The 25,518-nt window shown below is 41.5% G+C and overlaps 1 protein-coding gene across 5 annotated transcripts in view; it reads left to right on the forward strand.

Annotated features, from left to right (window-relative positions):
- Positions 1–3,724: 3,724 nt before the first annotated feature.
- The window catches only part of KLF12 (Kruppel like factor 12), a 521,123-nt gene continuing 499,329 nt past the window's right edge, over positions 3,725–25,518 (forward strand). For 2 of the 5 annotated variants that reach the window (XM_043477485.1, XM_043477482.1), the window contains exon 1: positions 4,158–4,388. The gene's annotated coding sequence lies outside the window, so the exon portion shown is untranslated. Of the gene's footprint in view, positions 4,128–4,156; positions 4,389–25,518 lie in introns of those variants that run through there. The other 3 variants (XM_043477481.1, XM_043477486.1, XM_043477488.1) reach the window with 3 other exon arrangements.

The raw sequence follows: 25,518 nt of genomic DNA on the forward strand, positions 1-25,518 counted from the left end.
GGAAAAGAAATCCAATATTTGTATAGGGTATGTGTATAAAAATGTCAGAAATCCAACCTTCATCCTCTTTCAAACAGTTTTACAAATATTTATTTAGTTGCATGGGTCTTAGTTTCAGCATGCGGGATCTTGGTTGCGGTGCACCCGCTTTCTGGAGTGCCTGGGCTCAGGGCGCACCCGGTTGCTCCAGAGCTTGTGGGATCTTATTAGTTCCTTGGCCAGGGATCTAACCCTTGTCCCCTGCATTGCAAGGTGGAGTCTTAACCACTAAGTTACCATGAAAGTTCCCTTTCATCCTCTTTAAATCATTCTTCTGGTTTGCAATACTAAAGACTAAATAAATGAAGTATAAAAAGTTAGGGAAACATGTTTGATCCAACTCATCTGGGTTTTATTTTTTTTTTCAGTGTTTAAGATTTTTACTGGTTTTTTTTTTTTTTCAGTGTTTAAGATTTTTACTATTTTTTTTTTTTCAGTCATCTGGGTTTTAAACAGAATTAAGTATCAGAAAGAATTGGCATTTTACGTATACTTTCAACACTGAAATTTTATGATTCTGTAATTTCAACACATTCTTTTATGCAGACAGTTATATTTTTGTCATCTTTACATTTTCTGACTTTTCATATCCCCGAATACACATGGAAATAAAGAAGGGACTAAAGACAAAGATGTGCACACATTTTTGCCAGGGTATGTGGACCTGTTTCTTACCTTCCCCTGTTATTTACACCTTAGTTTGGCTTCCCAGGTAGCTCAGACAGTAAAGAATCCGCTGCAATGCAGCAGACCTGGTTTCAGCCCCTGGGTCGGGAAGATCCCTTGGAGAAGGGAATGGCAACCCACTCCGGTATTCTTGCCTGGATAATTCCATGGGCAAAGGAGCCTGGTGGGCTATAGTCTGGGGAGTTGAAAACAGTTGGACATGACTTAGCGACTAACACTTTCACTTTGTTTAAATCCAAGTTCTGTACAGAGATGGAATGACATGAAATGAATTGGAAATGTATGCCTATACACAGACACACTCTCACATATAATTGTCTCCAGCACCCTAACTCCCAAAATATCCTGCTTCTTTATTCTCTCATTGTTTTCATTCTTCCACTCCCAGCTCACACAATGAAGTGATTCTCCCTCTTAAACTGTTTCCTTTTTATATCTGGGGAGTTGCCTTAACATTTGTATTCTTTCTTAATTCAATTTAACAAAACCTGCTAGTTTTCTTCCCCCTAATACTTGGTATATTCCCCTCTTTTAACCACATTACACAGATTCTAAATATTAACCTTGACCTATCTGTATTTTTCTTATCCCTCTGGTGTGGATTCTTCTATGTTATTTTCTATCTTCCATCATTCTATTAGCATGTCCACGGCTGGAGCCGTAGGTAGGAAATGCAGTTATGGAATGTGTATCCAAGTGCAGAAGCACTTGCTCGAGAATATATTTATGGTCATTGCAGCGCTCTAAGAGCAAGAATTGCTAGTACAAGGAATGCCACGATGACATAATTTCTTATAGCATCCTTCCACTCTTAAAACTCACCTCCTTCACTCCCTGCCCCACCTAGAGGAAAACTTTACACTGTTTCTAGTAGAGCCGAATTTTCCGTTTAAATACTGTGTCTGTTGACGTTCTATCGGTTTTCAAACTTGTCTTTTGACGATGTTTTTATCCAGAGGCAGAGGAATGTAAAGGGCTGTTTACCCAGAGTCCAGGATCAAGCTAGGGGGTGGGGTCCTGGCCTGCTTTCCCAGGGAGAGACCCCGCCCCAAGGAGCGCCCCACAGCCCCCAGGTTCCGTTTTCCTTTGGGGGTTCCTGATTCCCTGGCCGCATCCACGTCTAAGAATGTGGTCTTCCATCACCTTCCTGCTCCCGAAGCTTTCCTAGTCTAAGGATACTTCGCTCAAGGACTGGGGCACAATTATTCGGCCACTTTCACTTATTGGCTCTTGGAAATCCTAAGACCAGGATAGACCCCCTCCTCTCATGTGTCTCAGACGCAGGTCCCCTGGAGACTTAGAAGGGGACCGTGGAATCATCGTCCGGGCTGGACCACCTTGCCTAATGCTCACATACAGAAGGCAGGAGGCATGGAACACAATCAGGCAGTGCGCTGCCTTTGTTTTCATGAATACCGCACACAGGGCCTCTAGAAGTGTTTGGAAAACCGCCACACGAAATGTAGAACTGGGCTTTTTCCTGGCTAGAATGCGTCCTTTCGCTCTCATTTCCTGTTTCTCGGCCTCTGCCTCGTTTCTCTTCCCACCCCTACTTCGTGCCACATTTGCAAATCTTTCTCTCCTTAATATAAACTTCCCCTTCGAGGCCTTCCCACTGCCGAGGTGGTTTCCCACGCGGGGCGGGCTCAGGGGCGCCGTGCCGGGGTGTCCGGCCACCCGGGCGCCCCAGCGCGCTCACCCAGCTTTGCAAGAAAGTGGCGCACGCGATCGCCGCCGCGCCCTCTCCGCTCCCAGCGCGCCCGCTTCCGTCCGCTCGCCGCCCTGCCCCCGCCGACCCTTCTGCGCCGCGCTGACCCCGCGCCCTCCCGGCCGCCGCGGGAGCGCCGGGTCGCGCTGCCAGCCTCCTCTCCCTCCCGCCGCTGAATCGCGTCGATTCGCTCCCCGGGGCGCGGAGGCGGGGAGGGAGGGACCCTCGGGAAGGGCGTCGAGGACTCAGCTCCGGGCCGCTCGCTTCTCGGGTCTCCCTTCTGGGGCGCGGGGCGGGGAGAGCCGGACTCCGCTCTCCCGCAGCCCCTTGGCCGGTATCTACAGCTCCCGCTTCCTGCCCAAATTCCGAGCAAGGGCGGGCACCCCATCTCCCGGGGCTCCGGAACCGGGCGTGCGGCTCCGCCTCGCCCCCATTCATCCCGCCAAGGTGAAGCTTTGGGCGGGAGGACGCCCCCGCCTCGCCCGCAACGTGCGTCGCTCGAGAACCCAAACAATGATTTCCCCACCGCCTTCCGCACCCGGCCCTGCGCGCGCCCCACCTTCGCGTGCGCCCCCGCGTCCAGGGCACCGCCCGCTCGGGCTGCCCCGGCCGGGACCCCATTGTTGCCCGGTGCGGGCGATGCCCGGAGCCACGGGGGCGGTCCCCGCGAGCGGTCCCGAGCCGCCGCCGGCCGCCGGAGCCGGCTCCGCCCACACCTTTCCAAGTTAGCTGGTGGGTGAGCCGCGGGGACGGCTCGGGCACCCGGCCCCCTCCCCGCACGTTTCCACCCGGGCGGGAGGGGAGCGGCGGGGGCGGAGGGGGGTGGGCCGAGCGGGCTGCGCGCTTTATTTGTCTCCGAATTCCCTTCTTAAGGCAGCCTAGCGCGCTCTGGCACAAAAGAGGGGACTTTCTGGCGGCCCCGCGCGAGTCCGCTCCCGAGGAGTTGAAATCGGGGGTTCCTCCCGCGGGCCCCCCGCGCCCCGCGGCTCCCAAGGCGGTGTTGGCCATGTGTGGGTTATTTTGGGTGCCGCAGCAAGGTGGTGCAGGTGATCGCGAAGCGCGGCCGAGGCCGGGGGGCGGGGGCAGGGGTGGGGCGGGGTGGGGCGGGGTGGAGGCTCCGCGGACCCACCCCCCAAGCCGGCGGCCCGGGCGGCGAGGCGAGGGCCGGGCAGTGGGTGTTGCCTTCTACCTCTGCGAGCGGGGAGGGGTTAGTTTCCCACAGGGGATTTCAACCATCACACTCAGAGCCCGCCTCCTAATCCTCGGGCGGAGCGGCTCGGGGGCCCCATTTTATGGCAATAAAGCGACTTAGCGCCTGCTGAGCGAGCCCCTCCCCGCCGCCGCCCCCGCCCTCGGCCCCACCCCGGGGCTCGCCCGCAGCGGCGGGGCTTTGTTTCTGGGGAGGAGGACCCGGAGCTCTTTTGTTTGGGGGTTTGGTGTTTTCACCACCCGCCCCCCCAACTCACCCCACCCTACCCCACCCTACCCCACCCCACCCCACCCCCCCGCGCTTCTCCGGTTTCCTGAGCTGCGGGCTGCAAGGGAGGAGAAGCGGCGTCTTGCAACCCCCTCGGCTGGGCCCCGGGGTAATTCGATGCGGGCCTGGCGAGGCTCCCCACGCTAGACCCGGGCTCGCGTCTCGGCAGCCTCCACCCACCGGCCCACCCTACATTTAGCGCATCATGTGATCCGGGTAAGTCATTTGCAAGTACAACAGTTCCCTGGGTTGCCCCCCATTCATTTCCTGAGAACTGCAGAGAGCAGCTGAGAGGCTCTGCCCGTGCGTGTGCGAGTGTGCGTGTGAGTGTGCGCGGGTGACGCCGTGTGTGTGTGTGTGTGCGAGCGTGAGTGTGTGCGCGCGCGCGTGTGAGAGCGAGAGAAAGGGAGAGAGAGAGAGGGGGACTCTGGGTGAGGGAAAGAAAACAATTTCTCCTGCTCCGCAGCTTCTGTTCAGGTCTGTGCCGATTCCGTTTCTTATCAAAATAAACAACCCCCTCCTCTTTTTTTTATTCTTCTGGTGCCATCCCAGATCAGACCGTAGTCTCTTAACGTGTTTTATTTTTCTTCTGTCATCTGCTCAAGTTAAATCATTTTGGTTGGTCTGTGTTCTTAAAGGGGGAAAGTGTTGGGAAGCGGGGCGGCGTGGGGGCGAGAGGGAGGGCGACGCTTTTGCAAAGCAAGTAGCGTCGGTTGGATTCGTGGAGAAGAAAGGTTTCTCTCCCCCCCACCCCATTTTTTTTTTTTTTTTTAAAGAACTTACCAAGTAGCGTGAATTAAGCAATATTTTTCTATCCCTAGTGGAATTGTTGTTTGCAGTGTTTGCCTGACAGTTGCCAAGGATGGGAAATAAAACACCAGGGCTGAATTGGGGGTGGGGGGAGCTTATGGAAGTAGTTTGCCCCCCCAGGAATAGAGGGAGTTGAGTGACGAGCTGCCCCGCCGGGCCGTGTGGGCTGTGGGTGTGCAGTGGAGAGCGCGGAGGGGAAGGGGTTAAAGCGGAGATGACACTGCTGGCATGAATAGTGGTCCTGGTGCCACATTCATTATTGTCTCTGGTCGTAATGATGTGTAACTGTCACTTGCTACAGTGCCTGGTCCGTGCAAGTAGCCGGGGGGCTGACCCGAGGCTGTTATTTTCAATGACGGGGGACCTGGCCGGAGTTGACAAGGGGCAACTTTGCTGGGCCACCCGGGCGGGAAGCCCGGCCTGGGAGCCACTTCTTGCCTTTAGAGGAGGACTCGTACTTGACCTCCGCGACATTAGTTGGTGTTCGCGTTAGATGCTCCCCTACGGGGAGAGTCAGTCCTGCTTTTCTTGGGCAGAGAGCTGCCTATTAGAACTTTGAAAACTTTTATCTTTGGGGAGAAGGGTGGGGTGCACTCAAGAGTTCAGTTTCGAAGTGCATTTGAGGCAAAAGCTTGGAAAAAGTACCAATTCCTTTGTTACAAGCCCTGCAGCTTCCCAGCCCCCTTCACCCTGCGCGTCGAGTTTTGCATACTTTAATAGTAATAGCCTTAATTCAGCTGGTAAAAGCTGACTGTGTTGAGTTAAAGAGTATTAGTACAACGGAATGTGTAATCTGGATAAACAGTTTGCGTGGTTAATATTGTCAGCTCTCTAATTTAACTGTACAGATGGTTTAAGTGTCGCGCTGTATGGATTGTTTTAAGCAATTCCACTGGCTAATAGAATCCTCAGCCGAGCCCTCGGATGTTTTGTTTTAAATCAGCTTTAATATTCTCTCAGTTTCCCTGTAACACCAGGGAGAGGAGCAGCTCTATTTACATTTACTGCATGTGCATCTAGTGGCTTCGGTAGACATCTGCCAATCAACGGACGTCATTCTGCAAATCCACCTAGACGCCTCCATGCCCTCTTCCTACTGGAGGATAGAGTTGTTTAGCTAAGTAAATGCCTTGGAATGAATTTGGTGATTTTTAACGGGCAGCAGCTTGTGATGGGGGAATAGGAGTGGTCGCTTCGAAGCCTGGATGTATTCCTTCTTCTAAGAAAGGCTTTTTGAAATTGGCATTCAGCAAAAACAGTGACCCTTCACCTAAAAAATAAAATAGGCTGGTAGTGCTATTTGTAAACCTCATTCAGATGTCGTTTACATTCTTAAAAACCACACAGAAATGGGTTATGATAAAGGGGTATACTTTTAGGCTAGAAAATGTTTAACTTTAGCAGCTTAAAGAGATGTTGAAGGACAAACATTCGGTTGCATAAGTTGTATCTTTATGGTTGCAGCCTGGTCAGTTGGAGTGGGTTAAACTCCTTTGAGTTGGGGAGAGAGGGTTTTGAGCATATCAGACTTGACAGGAATCTGTAATGTAATTAGGAAAGGGGTTTATTGTTTTACCTTATAATTCATAACTACTGTGAAATATACTGAAGCTGGTAAAAGTTGGGATGGTTTCACAGAACGTTGTAGTAATTTATGCCCTAAAACTGTATTATTGCTATGGGAGATAAAGAAGCATCCTTGAGGGGTTTCTGTGTATTTTTGAAGTGTTTCAGTTATTTATCTATCAGTAGTGCATATTTAAAAGAAACTTCTGTCAGTTAAAACTTTATTTTGGAATGTTTTGAATGGCTATTTACTGAATGAAAATGGTTGCGCTCATGGGCCCTTTAATAGATATACTTTTCTCCTGAAAATTCCCTTGCCACAGCTGAATGTGCTTTGGGAGAACATTAGTCCTGGTGTAGCATTTGAGACCTTGACCTTAGCAACTCTTGGCTGGCGCTTGTTTACTACAGCTGCGGCGTATGTGTGTACAAAAAGGGAGGGACTGCAAACACTGGAGCGCTCTTTCCCCAGGCCGAGGGAAAAACAAATCAGGATGCTTGACAGTCTTTCCAAAGCGCACCCATCAGGCATGTAATAGTGTTAGTGTTCTGGTCATTTAAAAAAAAATATATGTTCCTGGGGAATTAGTTCCCAGCCTCCTGGGAAAGGTAAACATGCTCTTCCCCAGACTCAGAGTGGGTCTTAGATGTCATATCTTGAAGCAGGCTGCTGTCAACGTAATGAAATAATTCAGTCTTAAATGCAGGTGTGTCTTCTAAGATGACATAAGGGCTTAGGCCTCTAGGCCTGTATGAGAGCATTTTGAACTCAGGCCCGTGTTGGTTAATCTGGTGTGTTGAGTATCTTGAACAGTGAAGTGATACTGCTAGCTAGATGAGCATATATATGTCTTGGACATTTTCATGGTACAACATGGAATGTGTGGAATTTCATGTTTATGCAGATTAACATGAGGTTAGTCACATTAAATTGGGGAGGTGTCAGATGGTTTCTTTATATCATAAGGGTAACAGTTATCTTCGTGTCAACTTCTTAAATCTAGCTGTAGATGATTTGTGTATTAATGCAAAATAGTTTGTAACCCACTAGAAATGGCACAAACTTATTTGAAAAGTTATTCTTTCTTTGAATTAAGTAAGTTTTCTTACTTGTGCTTCCATGTTGATTAATGAACACGAGCTAAATATTCCAGAGGAGTTTTGTTCAGAATTTACACCATGGTTATCTTTTTTTTTTTGAACACAACTTTCATTTTTGTAAATAATTCCTAAAATAGGTTGCTGTGGCTTACCTTTATCATTTGCATTTTGAAAATCCCATAGGCTACTGTAGTGGAAATATCTGTATTTTTGCCCAGTGTCCATTTATTTTCCATTTGAAAATTTATGTTTATTTTTTCAGCCGACAAATTACGTGTGCCTTTCCGTCTTAAGTATGGATAAAATGTAAGGGTAAAAATATTAAGGTTAAGTCACTGGCAGCACCCTATAACCACAGCCTTAACTCATCTACCACAACCAGGGCTCTCAAAATCAAAATGCAAATAAACAGATGGGCCTTCCCCTGTGCCCAGAAGGGCAGTAGCCTTAGGGTCTGTGAGACCTGCTTGGTTTCCAGGTCCCAAGCCCTTCCAGAGAACTGTCTGACTTCAGCTGGCCAGAATTCATTGTCAGGGCCTAGACCGGCCACACCCCATCTGATGTCAGCTTTTGAGTTTTTGCGGTAGGGAACACATGCTGTGGATTAAATGGTTACTTTCTCTATATATTCTCAGTAATTACGTTACAAAAGGATTTTTCGGTTTAGGGTGTTTATTGTCATAAAAGTGGCTACTTGAGTAGTCCTGTTGCTCCATAAAAATTTGTTTTGGTCTGACAGTAGATTACAGGATACTCAGAATTCTCAGAGATGGTCTTTTTTCCTGTCTTTTTTTTTTTCTTTTTAACTCAAAGTCATACTTTGCTTCTGTGGCTCATTTGATGGTGTATATTTTTGAATATTTATTAAAAGCGGTTTTGGGGCTGGTTCCAAACAGCATTACTGTTTAGGTACAGATGCAGCAGTAGAAAGCCCTTGCAGCTTTATTGCTGTGTAGAAGATGAAAAAATTATAGAGCTTTGAGTTTTCCCACCCCCATCAGAGGCCGTAGAAGCTGCCACTATTAGAGTTTGCTGCCCTTCACATCCAGGAATTGTGTTTTATATGCTCCATTCATCATGCTTAACAGTATATATATGGCTTTTCACAATAATTGCTGGCATGATGTATATGTACATACTATATATGACTATAGTCTCTTTTAGGTATGTGCATATGTATATATATGTATATACATAGTATTTATATTTATGATTGTGAGTTTTTGTATTCTCTAGTTGTATTGGTATATACCCCATACATAAACTATATATATTATGACCACAAATGATGGTAAAAAGCCCCCTTCCCACTTGTATATATATAAAAAAAAAAGAAAAACAGGCAAAGTTTGTTTCTTTTTTTTCAAATTCTGTGTTGGGGGATACTACTCTTACTTAAGTTTAACAAGCCAACTTATAACAAAACATGAAAACAACCCTGCCCCAAAGAAAACAAAGCAACTGACCTAAATGACAAGGAAGGTAAATGATTGTAAAACATCAGATAAATAACTGTAAAGGAAATCTTCGTTCATTTCAGAATTGGGTGTCTGCTCAGATCATACATCCTGGAATCAGGACTGATTTAAGTGGCAGAGATACTGCAGCTTGAGGGTTGCCGTCTCAGTTACTAACTCTGGATGACCTTGATTAAATTTTTTAACTCTTTCGAGTCTGTAAAATGGGAAAAACAGCATGCAAGTTTACAGGGTGGTGGTGAGGGTGAGACGAAATAGTGTAGGTAAAAATCACTTTGTAAACCTAAGGAACTGTGTGACAAGTGATTTGACGGAAAAATTTCTCCCTCCCCAGCCCCCATCCCCTGCCCTAGAAGGGATGAACTTTCCAGTCCCTCAAAGTGAGCATATAAATTACACTTATGGAGAAGGAATTTCCGAGTGTGGGTAGAAAACTTCTGGCAGTCAAAGGTCATGAATTCCATTCCTGTCTCACCAGAGATTTGCTCTATGACCTTGAGAAAGTCACTCTTAAAAGTTTCTATGTAGCTGACATAAAAGTTACTGATTGTTAATATTTATATAATGCAGGTGAAGCATCTGAGCTTTTTTCAAAGGAAGATACATGAAAATAGTTTCTGTGATCATTTATAAAAAGTAGAAAATAAAGATCAACAAGGATTATTTAGAGATTATAAACCTCCGGGCTACTTCTTCAGTGAGTGAACTGAAACCTCTATCAACTGGTCATTAAAAATGCCCTTAAATTTTTTTTTTTTTATGGAATCATTAAATTTGTGCTGTTGTACTATAATTTAGAACCATCTATTAAACTGCAAATCCCCAGTTAAGCCAGGATTCTGTTGATTAAGCTATGTCTGATTTATGGTTGAGTCTCTTGGTTAGACTCAAACATTGTTGCAATATGGCATATGCACAATAAAGAAAGGTAGCGATGGGGATCTTAAATGGATATTTGAAAATATACTGCCACACGTTTTTTTTTTTTTATATGTGCACATTTTTCTGCCATGTGTATATTTTTTAAACACATATATTTTGGAGAAAATTAAAAGCAATGATAATTTACATAGTTTTTTACCTGCTGCATTTTCCCTAATTAAGAAACACAAGTTTTTTCACACTCTTTGCTTTTAGAAACAGACTCAAAAGTAGCTCATCAATGTAACTCTTTCTGTGTCATACATACACCTTGCCCACCTCCTGTTCATGTTACAACTATCACTGTAAACATTACTTTCTGTGGGACTCTTTATTTATCAGCCCTTGCTTGTAGACTGTAATCTCTGGCTCCATAGCATACGATATTCCTTCTGGTGTAATTGCTCGTTGATTTGTCTTGTCCCTTCCCAATAATAAGCCCCTTGAGAGCAGGAAATGAATCTTCATAGTTACTTTCCTGGCTTCTAACATAGTGACTGATCATATAGTGCTGAAGTACTTACTGAAGGAACAAATTGAGAACGGTCCATATGACTATCCTTTTAGTAACTAAGTGCCAAATATCATGGTCATTTCCTATCTATACCTTTTTATTTCTGGTAAATATATTCACCTCTGTTAGCCATTCCACAGCTCACTGCATTTTTCTGAACTTTCTTTCTCCTTGTAGTGGGGTTAACTGATGCTGGATTTAATACCTTAAGCAACCCAGTTTTTAGCCATCTAGCTGGGCAGGTTGGTTCTCCAAGTCTTAGTTCACTCATTGATAAAGAAAAACAAAAACAAGAATATGTAATGTCAACTTTGCGGAATGTTTTTGAGGGTCAAAATTGTGGTAATGCCTGCAAAGCCTCCAATATGTAGAACCTTGTACATATCTTGTTGTAGTTGAGTCACTAAGTCATGTCTGACTCTTTGCAACCCTGTGGACTACAGCACGCCAGGCTTCCCTGGCCTTCACTATCTCCTGGAGTTTACTCAGACTCATGTCCAGTGAGTCAGTGATGCCATCCAACCATCTCATCCTCTGTCTCCCCTTCTCCTCCTGCCCTCAGTCTTTCCCTGCATCAGGATCGTTTTTTTCCAATGAGTCGGCTCTTCTCATCAGATTGCCAAAGCGTAGGAGCTTCAGCATCAGTCCTCCCAGTGAATATTCAGTGTTGATTTCTTTGAGGATTGACTGGTTTGATCTCCTTGCTGTCCAAGGATTTCAGGAGTCTTCTCCAGCACTACATCAGTTCACTGCATCAGAAAGCATCAGTTCTTTGGCATATTTAATGCTCAGTAAATATTAGTCTGCTCAGAAGGTACCAACATCCAGTTATAAGATAAATAGTTCTAGGAATGTAACATGCAACATATTAAATATAATCAACACTGATGTATGTTATATACAAAAGTTGTTAAGAGTAAATCCTGAGTTCTTACCACATCACAGAATTTTATGATTTTGTATTTATATGAAACATGGGATGTTTACTGAACATTTTATGATATATGTTGTACTTTAAACTTCTACAGTGTTATGTATCAATTATATCTCAATAAAACTGGAAGAAAAAAACTTTAAAAACTTTAATCTCTTCCGGTATATTGATTCCTCTCTTAAAGGCAGTTGTTGACAAAATAACTACTCTGTATTGTGCAACTGCTATCATACAGAAATTAGGCACTGAGCTTTTCCAGTCTTAGGTTACTTAATATGTACCTTTTAGTAACCAGGCATGTATAGTTGACTTTCAGATAATTGCCACTTTGAATGCTATATGTGGAGACTCCTAAAGTACCTTTTGTACAGTGGATTTTGACTTAGGAACATCAGTTCATGGAGGCATTTTTTTAGCTCTTGTAAGACGGGGCTGTCTGCCAAGTAGTAGTCTGCCCCCTCCTGCCAGCCATGGTTTTGCTGTTTGTGATAATAATTTCAAAAACTGTTTGAGAATGTTGCTGCTCTTTGCCTTTCCTTAACAAACTGAGTAGAAAAAAAGGGAAAATGAAATTCCTGCTTCTGGTTGTAAGAAGACCAAGCCAAGTCTTCAGTCGCTGTGACTGTCCTTTAAGTAGCTAAGTGTCAGATATCATGGTCATTTCTTACCTGTGCCTTTTCATCTCTAATAAATAGATTCCCTTCTCTTAACCATTTCACAGTTCACTATATTTTCCTGAATTAGTTTTTTCTCCCTATGAAAAGAAGCCCAGTTGAGATAAAGAAATCATGAGATGTGCTGAAAATTGGTGAATCTTTATTGAAAATGTTTAATGGAGGCAAGCTCATAAATTGTTAAAAAAATAAGGTGACAGAACATACAAAATGCTATGCATCTGTTTTTAATAACACTATTTAAAAGAGTGTGTATAATTACAGATTTTGTAATATTCCTTTGGGAAGGGGTGTCCTTTAAAATGTCAGTCTAAACCCTTAACTTATACATATTTGAGTTTTGTACAAGTTTGTAGGAGTGCATTTATATTAGAAGCATGAGATTCCTTCCTTTATTAAACGGTCATTGAGTATGTATGCATGATATTATGGTTTCTGTTTTATAGATGTGGAAACTGATTTTCCGAGTCTGTCTTCATTGGCAATAGCCAGTTAGCTTTAAAGCAGAGATTTGAAGACTGAAAAACCTTTGAACTATCTTCTGTGTTACCCCTATCTCCCTTTAGCATTAAATATGCTATTCCAGTTAGTCTTACTGTAGAGAATTAGAGCACAAAAATGGGAGTCTTAGACAAATAGATGTTGTCTTTAGAGGCTGTTTTATTTTACTTGTAGATTAAGTTGATATACTTTTACTAGAATACATTTACTAGAATATTTACTTCAGTGTAGAAGCCAATTCTGTGTTTGCTGATGTAGGTATTAAAACAAATTGAGATAATCCAAAGAAATTATTTTAGAAGGCAACTCTACAGAATGTTCCATAATGTTAATAGTAGACCAATAAATTCTGGCCAGTATGCATTTGGTATTTGATAAAAGCTGAAGGCGGGAGGAGAAGGGGACGACAGATGGCTGGATGGCATCACTGACTCAACGGACATGAGTTTGGGTAAACTCTGGGAGTTGGTGATGGACAGGGAGGCCTGGTATGTCGAGGTTCGTGGGGTCGCAAAGAGTCAGATACGGCTGAGCGACTGAACTGAACTGAAAGCTGTTAAAGTCAGAGGCATAATAAAAGTAATAAAAATGTATTATACGTGTTAAAAATGCCTTACTTACTCATTTGATTTATGCTTATTTAGTTCCTACCATGTATCTGGAATTATGTATGAAAGTGGGTAGGACATCATCAATCCGTTGAAAATCAAGTGGGGGAGGTAAGACTTATGCAGACAGTTATAATTCATAGTAATTTGTGATACATGGATCAAGTGCTCTAAGATGTTTCAACAAAATGTAGGGGAGAAAAATTGCTCCTATTTGGGAAATCAAAGGCTTCAAGTTTTTAGTGAATATGTGGCAAAAGTCCTTCATGGAAAATGTTTTACTTTATAGAAAAGAAAAAACAAACCTGCCAGAGGAGAGCAAATTAAAAACAGCTAGTTTGGCATCTATTTCACACCTCCTTTTCTGTTATCTTTTAGAGCTGATGGCTTTTGGTGTGTTGGCGAACCTCTTATCATTTGCTGTATCACCAGAAAATTTTCTTTTGCAAAAAATAGATCCTGGGATATGCTTGGCTAGTATGCACACAGTGTTAACAATGAAATTTTTTTTGATTCATTATTTATTATTATTATTTCTTGAAATTAAAAAAAATTATTTATTTTGATTGGTGGCTAATATTGTGGTGGTTTTTGTCATACATTGACATGAATCAGCCATGGGTGTATATGTGTCCCCCCATCCTGAACCTCCCTTCTACCTCCCTCCCCACTCATGTTACAATGAATTTAGAGAAGGTTTATTTGAATAATAAAAATAATAATGATGGTTGATTAATAAAGTTAAAAAAATACAGTTTATACGAAGCTGTCTAATGAAATTTTTTTTCATATTGCTGAAGAGGTTTGATATATATTTTATTTATAAACGATGGGAATTTTAGCCTTGACCAAAAGCCTTAACATATAAGAATAAAATGTTTTTTCTACCTAAGATCAGTGAAAGGGAAAACTTTAAAATTATCAATTTTACAGAAGGTCAGAGTCAGTTGAAGGGATATTTAGAAAGGAACTTTATGTTAAAGTGGTTGAATATCTGAAGAGGTCTATTCTGTGGAACTAGCATTAGCTTTTCTGCTGTAGGTATAAATACAGGACACTTAAGCAAACACATGAAATACTTCATTTTGAGAGATCATATAATAAGAAACAAATGAACTCTTAATGAGTCTATAAAGAGCATTGATGGAATTTTTATTGTACACTGAGCCGTCTGTTGAGTATATTGGGACTATACCAAGGCTCTAGGCAGAAGCAGTTGTGTTTTATGTATAAGTAGCTTTGTAATTAAGACAAGTTAGTAGAATACCTGAGAAGTAGGGGCTGGCAAAAAAATTGCTTGGTGCTTTGAGGTTCATAAAGTGGTTTTAGTTTCATCCTTACAATCCTGTAAAATAAGATTGTGAGTGTAAAATAGCTTGAAGATAGTCAAGTAAAAACTAGCACCTTGATTTCCAACACCAGTAAGATAATTTGTTTCCATTTCATTCTATTGCTGTCTTCCTACTTGATTTAGTCTTAACAAGCCAACAGTTGAGTAGTCTACATTGTACACGGAGGTGTTGCTGCTAATGTTTAGCTTAGATGGGCTATTCAGTGAATATTATTGGTTGAATTTTTATCTCCCTCCAAAGCATTTTTAAGGAGTGTATCAAACTCCATATATAACAGCTTGGATAGGTCAGCCCAGTTAATCCTAGATGAGACTGTGCAATTGGAATGCATCCATATTCTGAAGAAAGTTAGGGAGGTGGTTCATATCAAGGGTGATACTAGGTGCTGAGAATACTTAGATAAATAAAACACGGGCTTTGTCCTAACGAAAGCCCTAATGTATAGGTGGATTGGGAAAAATAGCACAGCTGAATCCAAAAGAAGGGCCATACTAGTGTATCCTGCTTGAGTTTATTTTCTTTATGTAGATCTTTTATGTGCCTAAAAATAATACCCTGGAGAATCTTAGGTTTATGTTTTAGTCTCTTCTAAGTACTTTTAATCTTAGCAGAAAACCTTTTTTTCCATTTAAACATGTGATTTTCACAAGTTTTTTCTTTTTTCAAAAACTGTATATTGCACATTTATTATACATAAAATGTGTATATACATTTTAAAGATATTCTGTAATGTTTACAACCATCTCAAAGCTAGATATTTATGGTATTTAAATGTGAATTCCTTCTTTTATGACTTAGTTTTTTAAAGGATTACCACTTCAACTCTACAGGAAATAAGCTTTGTAGACACTCACTTGTTGAGCAGTGTTTACAAATATATCTCTTTGTTAAAAGTAGGTACATGAGTGTGGAGACTTTAAACTTCATTTTATTTGTTTATTTTGAAAGCATGTAGTATTTTTATTAACAGCATTTTTGTCTTAATTATTACACAATAATGGGACATCTTATAATCAGTGGATACAATGAAATATGGTAAATGTCCACTTGTTCATTTTTTTCTCCTATTACACCATCAGCATGCTCTGTTAGGAATGAGGGCATTCTCTTACAAAATTGTGATACTATTATTACATCTCAGAAAATGGACTCAGAAAACTCCATAATGTCACCTAATATCCAGTCTATATTCAACTTCTCCAGTTGTCCAAAAATGTCTTTTACAATTTTTTTTTGTATCCAGCATTCAATCACGTTTCATTCTTTGCAATTGACTAAAATTTTTATAGTAGCATTCTATATCAACTACTCAGTAGGGACAAATTTGTTTTGTTTTAAACCTGCCCCTCCCCCCCTTACCTTTTAAGGCATTGGTGTTCATTTTGTTTCATCCAGTTTTTTATTTTTATTTTGTTATTGGAGTATAATTACTTTACAGTGTTGTTTCTGCTGTAGGACAGAGTGAGTCAGCCTTATGTATCCATACATCCCCTTCCTCTCGAGCCTCCGTCCCCCCGCCCCCTTTCCACCTTCTAAGTCATCACAGGAAACCTCGCTGGCCTCCTGTGCCACCAGTAGCTTCCCACTAGCTATCTCTTTTTTTTTTTTTTTTAAGCTATCTCTTTTAAACCTGGTGGTGTGTATATGTCAGTCCTGTTCGTCCAGTTTGTCCCACCCTCTCCTTCCCCCACTGTGTCCACACTTCTGCTCTCTATGTCTGTCTCTCTATTCCTGTCTTGCAAATAGGCTCATCTGTACCGGTTTGCTAGATTTCATATATATACATTAATATACAATATTTGTTTTTCTTGTTCCCACTTCACTGTGTATGAGAGACTCTAGGTCCCATCTGCATCACCCAATTGTGTTCCTTTTTATGACTGAGTAATATTTCATTGTATTTATGTACCATATCTTCATTTTCCATTTATCTGTTGATGGACATTTAGGTTGCTTCCACTGAAAAAACAGTAAAAAACACAAAACACATGGAGGCTAAACAATATGCTACCAAAAGAACCAAGAGATCACTCAATTTCATTTTTATAGTGAACTCCTTTCTCTCCTTTTTACGTAGCTTCCCTTCTTCCGTGAGCCAACAGTAGGATTATATTCCCCCATTACTCTTGTCATCAGAACTATTATGTGTCTTCGTATTTATCTCCATATCCATAAGTGTTACAAACACTTATGCACACATGGTTTTTGGTCACACTTAGAAAAAACAGATTTTTTTTTTGGAGACCCTTTTTTCATTTAGTACTGCCTAAGGAAAATCCTCCCACTTAGCTGCACCAACTCTGATCTGTTAAACAAAACTAAACTGTTGCGTATATTTTAAGGGATGGTTTTATAGTCTGTTTAACTGTTAATTTACTAATGGGCAATACTTTGTTCCCAGTTTTTGCCATTAAAACCAATATTGTAATAAATGTATTACAGACCTATGGTATTGATTACCAGGGTGGGATTATTGATTCAAAATGTTGCCACATTGCTTTGAGGAAAGGTTTTTTTACCAGCAAAGCAGGGGAAATACCCATTTCCTAAAACTCCATCAGCCAAAGTTGACACTTTCCTTTAGTTATTATTTCCTGGTTTCTAGGGATCTGGAACAATTTTTCCTGTGTTTGTAGGTAGATGGGAATTCTTATTCTAAGAGTTGCCCTTTATTCCTTGTTCATTTTTCTATTTGGTTATTGTTCTTTTGTGGAAGTTATTTATATATTCCAGTGGTTAACCTTTTGTCTGATACCTGCATTGCAGATAATTTTTTCAAAAACTCATCTTTTGTCTCTTGTCTGTTCAAGAAATAGCTTTTGGTATATAACATTTTAAATTTTAATATAATCTTTTTGCTGTGTTTCTCTGGTTTCCTGTTTTTGTCTCATGGTTTTAGAAGACTTTATTCACTGATAAAGTAGACATATAATCTATACTTAGATTTAATTTTTCATTCCACTTTCATCTTCAGTCCATTTGGAAGGTTTAGTTGTATGTATGGTATAAAAGAGGGGATAGTGGGGGGTCCACTTTTAATTACTTTCAGATGCATATTCAGTCCATTGTATCAGAACCATATTTAAGGTAATATATCTCTTTTCCCAGTCAATATAAATTCCACAGTTTTTTTTTTTTTTTAAGAGATATTTTTCTTATACTGGTTTCTAGTTTAATTCCATGTTTTTCAGAGTATATATGATTTTGAGTCTTTAGAAATTTGTTGAGATGTGTTTTATGGCTCAGAATGTGGTCTGTGTTAGTGAAGGGGACGTGTAGAAAATAGAGGATCCTGCATTGTTGGGTTGTGCAGTCTATGACTGTCTATTAGTCAGTGTCAGTTTGGAATGTTGGTTCATGTTCTTCCAGTCTTCTATATTGTTAACTGATTTTTTATCTCCTTCTTCTGAAGAGTTAAAGTATTTAAATTCAATTGTATTCTAACTCTTTTCAGTTCTGTAAGCTTTTGTTTATGTATTTTGAAGCTCTGTTTTTAGGTGTAAACACATTTAGGATTGTTACGTTTTCTCCGTGAATTGACCCCTACATTGTCATGTAATATCCCCGTTTTTCTTTTGTAGAGAACATTTGATTAAGTGTTACTGCTTTTAATCTTACTCCCACTTTTGTTTGGAATAATTTGGTCATTTGCATTAAACATTTTGATGTGATTAGGTTTCTCTTCTACCTTGTTTGTTTTCTATTTGTCCCTTCTGTTCTTTGATCTTATTTCCCTGTTTTGCCTTCTTTACACTTGATTATGTTTTTAATATTCCATTTTATCTCCGTTGTTGGATTATTAGTTACAGCTCTTTGTTTTATATTTTTTATATGTAGTTACTTTAGGGTTTACAATATGCATCATTAACTTTTCACATTTCCTGTATGATGTCAGAATCTTAGTGTTACACCGCCATTTTTTCCTCTCTCATTGTTTATTTTCTTAATATTTTTACTTATACATGTTATAAACTATAATTTCTTAGTTACTATTTTTGCTTTAAAGGGTCAATTAAATAGGTTTTCTTTTGTCTTTACTGATGTATTTTCTAGTTCCGGGGTTCTTTATTTCTTTGTTCTAGGTTTCTATCTAGTATCAATGTTATCTTGCCTAAAGAAATTTCTTCAGCATTTCTTAGAGAGCAGATCTGCTGGCAGTGACTGGTCTTAGCTCTTGCTTGTCTGAAAAAGTCTATAGCGTTTTGAATTCTAGGTTGACAATTTTTTCTGCATTACTTTAAGACATTGATACATTATCCTTTAGCTTACATAGTTTCTGAGAGACATCTTTTGTTATTCTAATCTTTGTTCTTCTGTAAGTAATATTTCTCTTTTTCTCTGTCTGCCTTTGTTTTTTGTTTTTAACTTTGGCTGTGAAGTTAAACACACATAGGTATGTTATCACTTGCAGCTGTCCTTCTTGGGGTTCTCTAAGCTTCTTTGATCTGTGGTTTATTATCCTTCCTAATTTTTAATGTTTTCATCTATTGTATTTTTGAGTATTTCTTCTGCCCCCTTTCTGCCTCCTCTTGTGTTCTATTTTGACAAGTACATTAATTGATACTGTTTCATAGATCTTAGTCTCTCTGCTTTCTCCCCTTCAGAATAATTTCTACTGATTTATCCTCAGATTTACTAATTCTTCCTGTTGTATCTAGTCTTTGTAAGTTCAGTGAAAGCATTCTTCATTTGCTATAATTTGTCTAGTATTTTCGTAGAACTTAAAAAATTTTCCCACCTCTTTGCTGAATTTTTGCTTATTCACATTATCTTTTTTAAGAGATGTTTTAATTATAAAACCTCTTTGATAGTTTCAGCATCTCTGCCGTCTCAGGGTCTGATTATGTCGGTAGCTTTATCCCTTGACATTAGCTTTCTTTGCTTTGGTGTCTTGTAATTTTTGTGTGGCTGCATGACATGATGTAAAAGAATGGGACAGAGTGAGGTAAGTATTACGCTAAGACGTGGATATGCCTCTTGCTCTGCAAGGTGTCACTGTCTGTGGATGGGGAGTGAGTCAGTCTGTTCAGCTGATGTGTTGAGTTACTGCTTTGTTGCTGCTAGTGAACAGTCGTGTCTCCAGAGACTTCAAGGTCCTGCTGGGATGCATTGCTTTACCTGCTGACTTCTCTGAGACCTGGAGTGAGTTTTTCTTCTCAGTGTTCCTGATAGACTCTCAACTTTCCACCAGTTCTGAACTCCGGTGACACAAAGGATCCTCTTCTGGGCTTTTTGCCTCTATCTTGGCAGTAGTCCAGGGCATCCCTCATAGCTCAGTTGGTAAAGAATCCACCTGCAATGCAGGAGACCCTGGTTCAATTTCTGGGTCAGGAATATCCCCTGGAGAAGGGAAAGGCTACCCACTCCAGTATTCTGGCCTGGAGAATTCCATAGACTATAGTTGTATGGGTCACAGAGTTGGACACAACTGAGTGATTTTCACTGTCATTTTGGCAGTAGTCTGCGTGAAGTTGTGAATGCATAAATATGTGGGGGTCTCAGTTTCCCCCACACCAGCTACAGTTTTGGTCTGGCCTGGATGACTGAATCGGAGTTGAGACTTTGTCTGCATGTCTGTCCCTTTCTCTTGGTGGTGCCAACTCTGCCTTGTGTCAGTGGTAGGTTTTTATGCCTGTGAGTTCTGTTTCAGTTATGGCTGATATTTATATCACTATAGAATTCTGGGCCTGAGTGGGTTTCTTCCCTTATTCCAGGACCAGATGAGTTTTAACCTAGTATTCAGTGCAGAGCAGTTGTGTTTATGACTTCTGTCTCTCACCCAACAGCTGCTATTCTTTGAAGCTGGAAAAAGGGATAGGCAGACGGTCTCTCTGTCTCTTTCCCAATGGCAGATAACTTTTCCACCTCCAGCAGCAGTCCACTTTTTCTTGGAGGGAGCAGGAATATTTACTGTCTTCCTTTCTGTGGCAGATGGCTTTTGCTTAATTTGATATCAGAGACTGGAATGAGGCCAGTTTTTATGATTGTGCCCCGGTAGTATAAGCTGATCCCTACCTGTATGTCATCACTTCCAAGGGTGGCTTTCTGAGCTTTCCCGTTCTTTTTCTAGTCTTTTGTCTTAGCACCCGGAGGAGGATTCTGCAGAAGAGTAGGTGAGTGGTTGTGGAGTGTCCTTGCCTCTGGGTCTTCCTGATACTAAGTGACTTTGTTAGCCCACATTCAGCTTTTAAAAATTTATTATGTTTCTGGTGGTTTCCTATTGCTTAAAAATTAAAAGAAAATTTGCAATTGAAGTTTAAAAAAAAGTAACAAGATTTATTATTTTAACTATTTTTAACCTCACAGTTCAGTGATGTCAGCTGTATTCACATTGTTACGCTGCATGCTTAATCGCTCAGTCGTGTCTGACTCTTGTGACCCCATGGCCTATAGCCTGCCAGGCTCCTCTGCCCGTGGGGATTTTCCAGGCAAGAATACTGGAGTGGGTCGCCATTTCCTTCTCCAGTTATGCTGCATATCTCAAACATTTTCATCTTGCAAAACTGAAGCTCTGTACCCATCAAACAGAAACTGTGTATTACCCTCTCTTATGGGACTCTGGTAACCATCCTTCTGTTTTGTGTTTCTTATCAGCTTTTATGACTATTCACTCTTTTCCCATTATCATGGCTGAAGGCAGTTCCGGTTTCTCTATGAAGAGGCAGTCCTATAAACTGAACCCAGTTCACCTAGTTGCCTTGTGACTTAAATTTTTGGTCTCAAGATCATGAATTTGGACAGTATTCATCTCACATAAGTATGTTCTTTCTTTACCTGTTTAGCTTCAATTTGCTTTGATGTCATTCTTTGTTTTCTTTTACTTCGGTAATACCCATTAAACTGTGTGTGTATGTATAAAATATCAGTTCAGTTCAGATCAATCGCTCAGTTGTGTCTGACTCTTTGCAACCCCATGAACCGCAGCACGCCAGGCCTCCCTGTCCATCACTAATTCCTGGACTCCACCCAAACCTATGTCCATCGAGTCGGTGATGCCATCCAACCATCTTATCCTCTGTTGTCCCCTTCTCCTCCTGCCCTCAATCTTTCCCAGCATCAGGGGCTTTTCCAGTGAATCAGCTCTTTGTATCAGGTGGCCAAAGTACTGGAGTTTCAGCTTCAACATCAGTCCTTCCAATGAACACCCAGGACTGATCTCCTTTAGGATGGACTGGTTGGATCTCCTTGCAGTTCAAGGGACTCTCAAGAGTCTTCTCCAACACCACAGTTCAAAAGCATCAATTCTTGGGTACTCAGCTCTGTTTATAGTCCAGCTCTCACATCCATACATGACCACTGGAAAAACTATAGCTTTGACTAGATGGACCTTTGTTGGCAAAGTAACGTCTCTGCTTTTTAATATGCTGTCCAGGTTGGTCATAACTTTTCTACCAAGGAGCAAGTGCCTTTTAATTTCATGGCTGCAGTCACCATCTGCAGTGATTTTGGAGCCCCCCAAAATAAAGTCAGCCACTGTTTCCACTGTTTCCCCATCTATTTGCCATGAAGCAATGGGATCAGATGCCCATGATCTTAGTTTTCTGAATGTTGAGCTTTAAGCCAACTTTTTCACTCTTCCTCTTTCACTTTCATCAAGAGGCTCTTTAGTTCTTTTTCACTTTCTGCCATAAGGGTGGTGTCACCTGCATATCTGAGGTTATTGATATTTCTCCTGGCCATCTTGATTCCAGCTTATGCTTCTTCCAGCCTGGTGTTTCTCATGATGTACCCTGCATATAAGTTAAATAAGCAGGGTGACAATACACAGCCTTGACGAACTCCTTTTCCTATTTGGAACCAGTCTGTTGATCCATATCCAGTTCTAACTGTTGCTTCCTGACTTGCATACAGGATTCTCAAGAGGCAGGTCAGGTGGCCTGGTATTCCCATCTCCAGAATTTTCCAGCTAATTTTGATCCACACAGTCAAAGGCTTTGGCATAGTCAATAAAGCAGAAATAGATGTTTTTCTGGAATTCTCTTGCCTTTTTGAAGATCCAGCAGATGTTTGCAATTTGATCTCTGGTTCCTCTGCCTTTTCTAAAACTAGCTTGAATATCTGAAAGTTCACCGTTCATGTATTGCTGAAACCTGGCTTGGAGAATTTTGAGCATGACTTTACTAGCGTGTGAGATGAGTGCAATTGTGTGTTAGTTTGAGCGTTCTTTGACATTGCCTTTCTTAGGGATTGTAATGAAAACTGACCTTTTCCAGTCCTGTGGCCACTGCTGAGTTTTCCAAATTTGTTGGAATCTTGAGTGCAACACTTTCACAGCATCATCTTTTAGGATTTGAAATAGCTGAACTAGAATTCCATCACCTCCACTAGCTTTTTTGTTTGCTTCTTAAAGCCTACATGACTTCACATTCCAGAATGTCTGGTTCTAGGTGATTGATCACACCATCCTGATTATCTGGGTCATGAAGATCTTTTTTATATAATCATGTGTGTATTATTGCCACCTCTTCTTATCTTCTGCTTCTGTTACGTCCATACCATTGCTGTCTTTTATTGTGCCCATCTTTGCATGCAAAGTTCCCTTGGTATCTCTTAATTTTCTTGAAGATATCTGTAGTCTTTCCCATTCTATTGTTTTCCTCTATTTATTTGCACTGATCACTGAGGAAGGCTCTTTTATCTGTCCTTGCTATTCTTTGGAACTCTGCATTCAAATGGATATATCTTTCCTTTTCACCTTGCCTTTCCCTTCCCTTCTTTTCATAGCTATTTGTAAGGCCTCCTCAGACAACTGTTTTGCCTTTTTGCATTTATTTTTCTTGGGGATGGTCTTGATCACTGCCTCCTGTACAGTGCCACAAATTTCCATCCATAGTTCTTCAGGCACTCTGTCTGTTTGATCTAATCCCTTGAATCTATTTGTCACTTCTCTGTATAATTCTAAGGGATTTGATTTAGGTCATACTTGAATGGTGTAGTGGTTTTCCCTTCTTTCTTCAATTTACGTCTGAATTTGGCAATGAGGAGTTCATGATCCGAGCCACAGTCAGCTCCTGGTCTTGTTTTTGCTGACTGTATAGAGCTTCTCCATCTTTGGCTGCAAAGATGGTACTCAGTCTGATTTCTGTATTGACCATCTGGTGATGTCCATGTGTAGAGTCTTCTCTTGTGTTTTTGGAAGAGGGTGTTTGCTATGACCAGTGCGTTCTCTTGGCAAAACTTTTTTAGACTTTGCCCTGCTTCATTCTGTACTCCAAGGACAAATTTGCCTGTTACTCCAGATATTTCTTGACTTCCTGCTTTTACATTCCAGTCCCCTATAATGAAAAGGACATCTTTTTTGGGTGTTGGTTCTAGAAGGTCTTGTAGGTCTTCATAGAACCATTCAACTTCAGTTTCTTCAGCATTTCTGGTAGGGCATAGACTTGGATTACTGTGATATTGAATTTTTTGCATTGGAAACAAAACGGAAATCATTTTGTCGTTTTTGAGATTGCATCCAGGTTTTGCATTTCAGACTCTTTTGTTGACCAAGATGGCTACTCCATTTCTTCTAAGGGATTCCTGCCCACAGTAGTAGATATAATGGTCATCTGAGTTAAATTCACCCGTTCCAGTCCATTTTCTTTTGCTGCTTCCTAAAATGTTGGCGTTCACTCTTGCCATCTCCTGTTTGACCATTTCCAAGTCCAGGTTCCTATGCAATATTGCTCTTTACAGCATTGGACTTTACTTGCATCACCAGTCACATCCATAGCTGAGTGTTGGTTTTGCTTTGGCTCCGACTCTTCATTCTTTCTGAAGCCATTTTCCCCTGATCTCCAGGAGCATATTGGGCACCTATCGACGTGGGGAGTTCATCTTTCAGTGTCCTATCTTTTTGCCTTTTCATACTGTCCATGGGTTTCTCAAGTCACGAATACTGAAGTGGTTTGCCATTCCCTTCTCCAGTGGACCACATTTTGTCAGAACTCTTCACCATGACCCGTCCGTCTTGGGTGAACCTACACTGCATGGCTTGTAGTTTCACTGAGTTAGACAAGGCTGTGGTCTAGAAAATGGTACTCCCTTAGCTGCATTCAAAACTGTGGGATTCCCTCATAGGTCAGTTGGTAAAGAATCTGCTTGCATTCACGAGCCCCAGGTTTGATTGCTGAGTGGGAAAGATCCCCTGGAGAAGGAAATGGGAACCCACTCCAGTATTCTTGCCTGGAGAATGGACAGAGGAGCCTGGCAGGCTACATTCCATGGGGTCGCAGGAGTCAGTTGCGACTTAGCGACTAAACTATCTACTATTAACTATAGTTGCTGTGTTATACATTACATCCTCAGTTCAGTTCAGTAGCTCAGTCGTGTCCGACTCTTCACGACCCCATGGTCCGCAGTACGCCAGGCCTCCCTGTCTGTCACCAACTCTCAGAGTTTACTCAAACTCATCTCCATTGAGTTGGTGATGCCATCCAACCATCTCATCCTCTGCCATCCCCTTCTCCTCCTGCCTTCAATCTTTCCCAGCATCAGGGGCTTTTCCAGTGAGTTAGCTCTTTGCATCAGGTGGCCAAAGTACTGGAGTTTCAACTTCAATGTCAGTCCTTCCAGTGAACACTCAGGACTGATCTCTAGGATGAACTGGTTGGCTCTCCTTGCAGTCCAAGGGACTCTCAAGAGTCTTCTCCAACACCACAGTTTAAAAGCATCAATTCTTCAGTGCTCAGCTTTCTTTATAGTCCAACTCTCACATCCATACATGACTACTGGAAAAACCATAGCCTTGACTAGACGAATCTTTGTTGGCAAAGTAATGTCTCTGCTTTTTAATATGCTGTCCAGGTTGGTCATAACTTTTCTACCAAGGAGTAAGCGCCTTTTAATTTCATGGCTGCAGTCACCATCTGCAGTGATTTTGGAGCCCCCCAAAATAAAGTCAGCCACTGTTTCCACTGTTTCTCCATCTATTTGCCATGAAGCAATGGGATCAGATGCCCATGATCTTAGTTTTCTGAATGTTGAGTTTTAAGCCAGTTTTTTTACTCTCCTCTTTCACTTTAATCAAGAGGCTCTTTAGTTCTTCACTTTCTGCCTTGTGCTTCCTCCAGCCCAGCGTTTCTCATGATGTACTCTGCATATAAGTTAAATAAGCAGGGTGACAATATATAGCCTTGATAAACTTCTTTTCCTGTTTGGAACCAG

This window comes from Cervus canadensis, chromosome 9, assembly GCF_019320065.1.
Source record: "Cervus canadensis isolate Bull #8, Minnesota chromosome 9, ASM1932006v1, whole genome shotgun sequence".
Classification (NCBI taxonomy): Eukaryota; Metazoa; Chordata; class Mammalia; order Artiodactyla; family Cervidae; genus Cervus; species Cervus canadensis.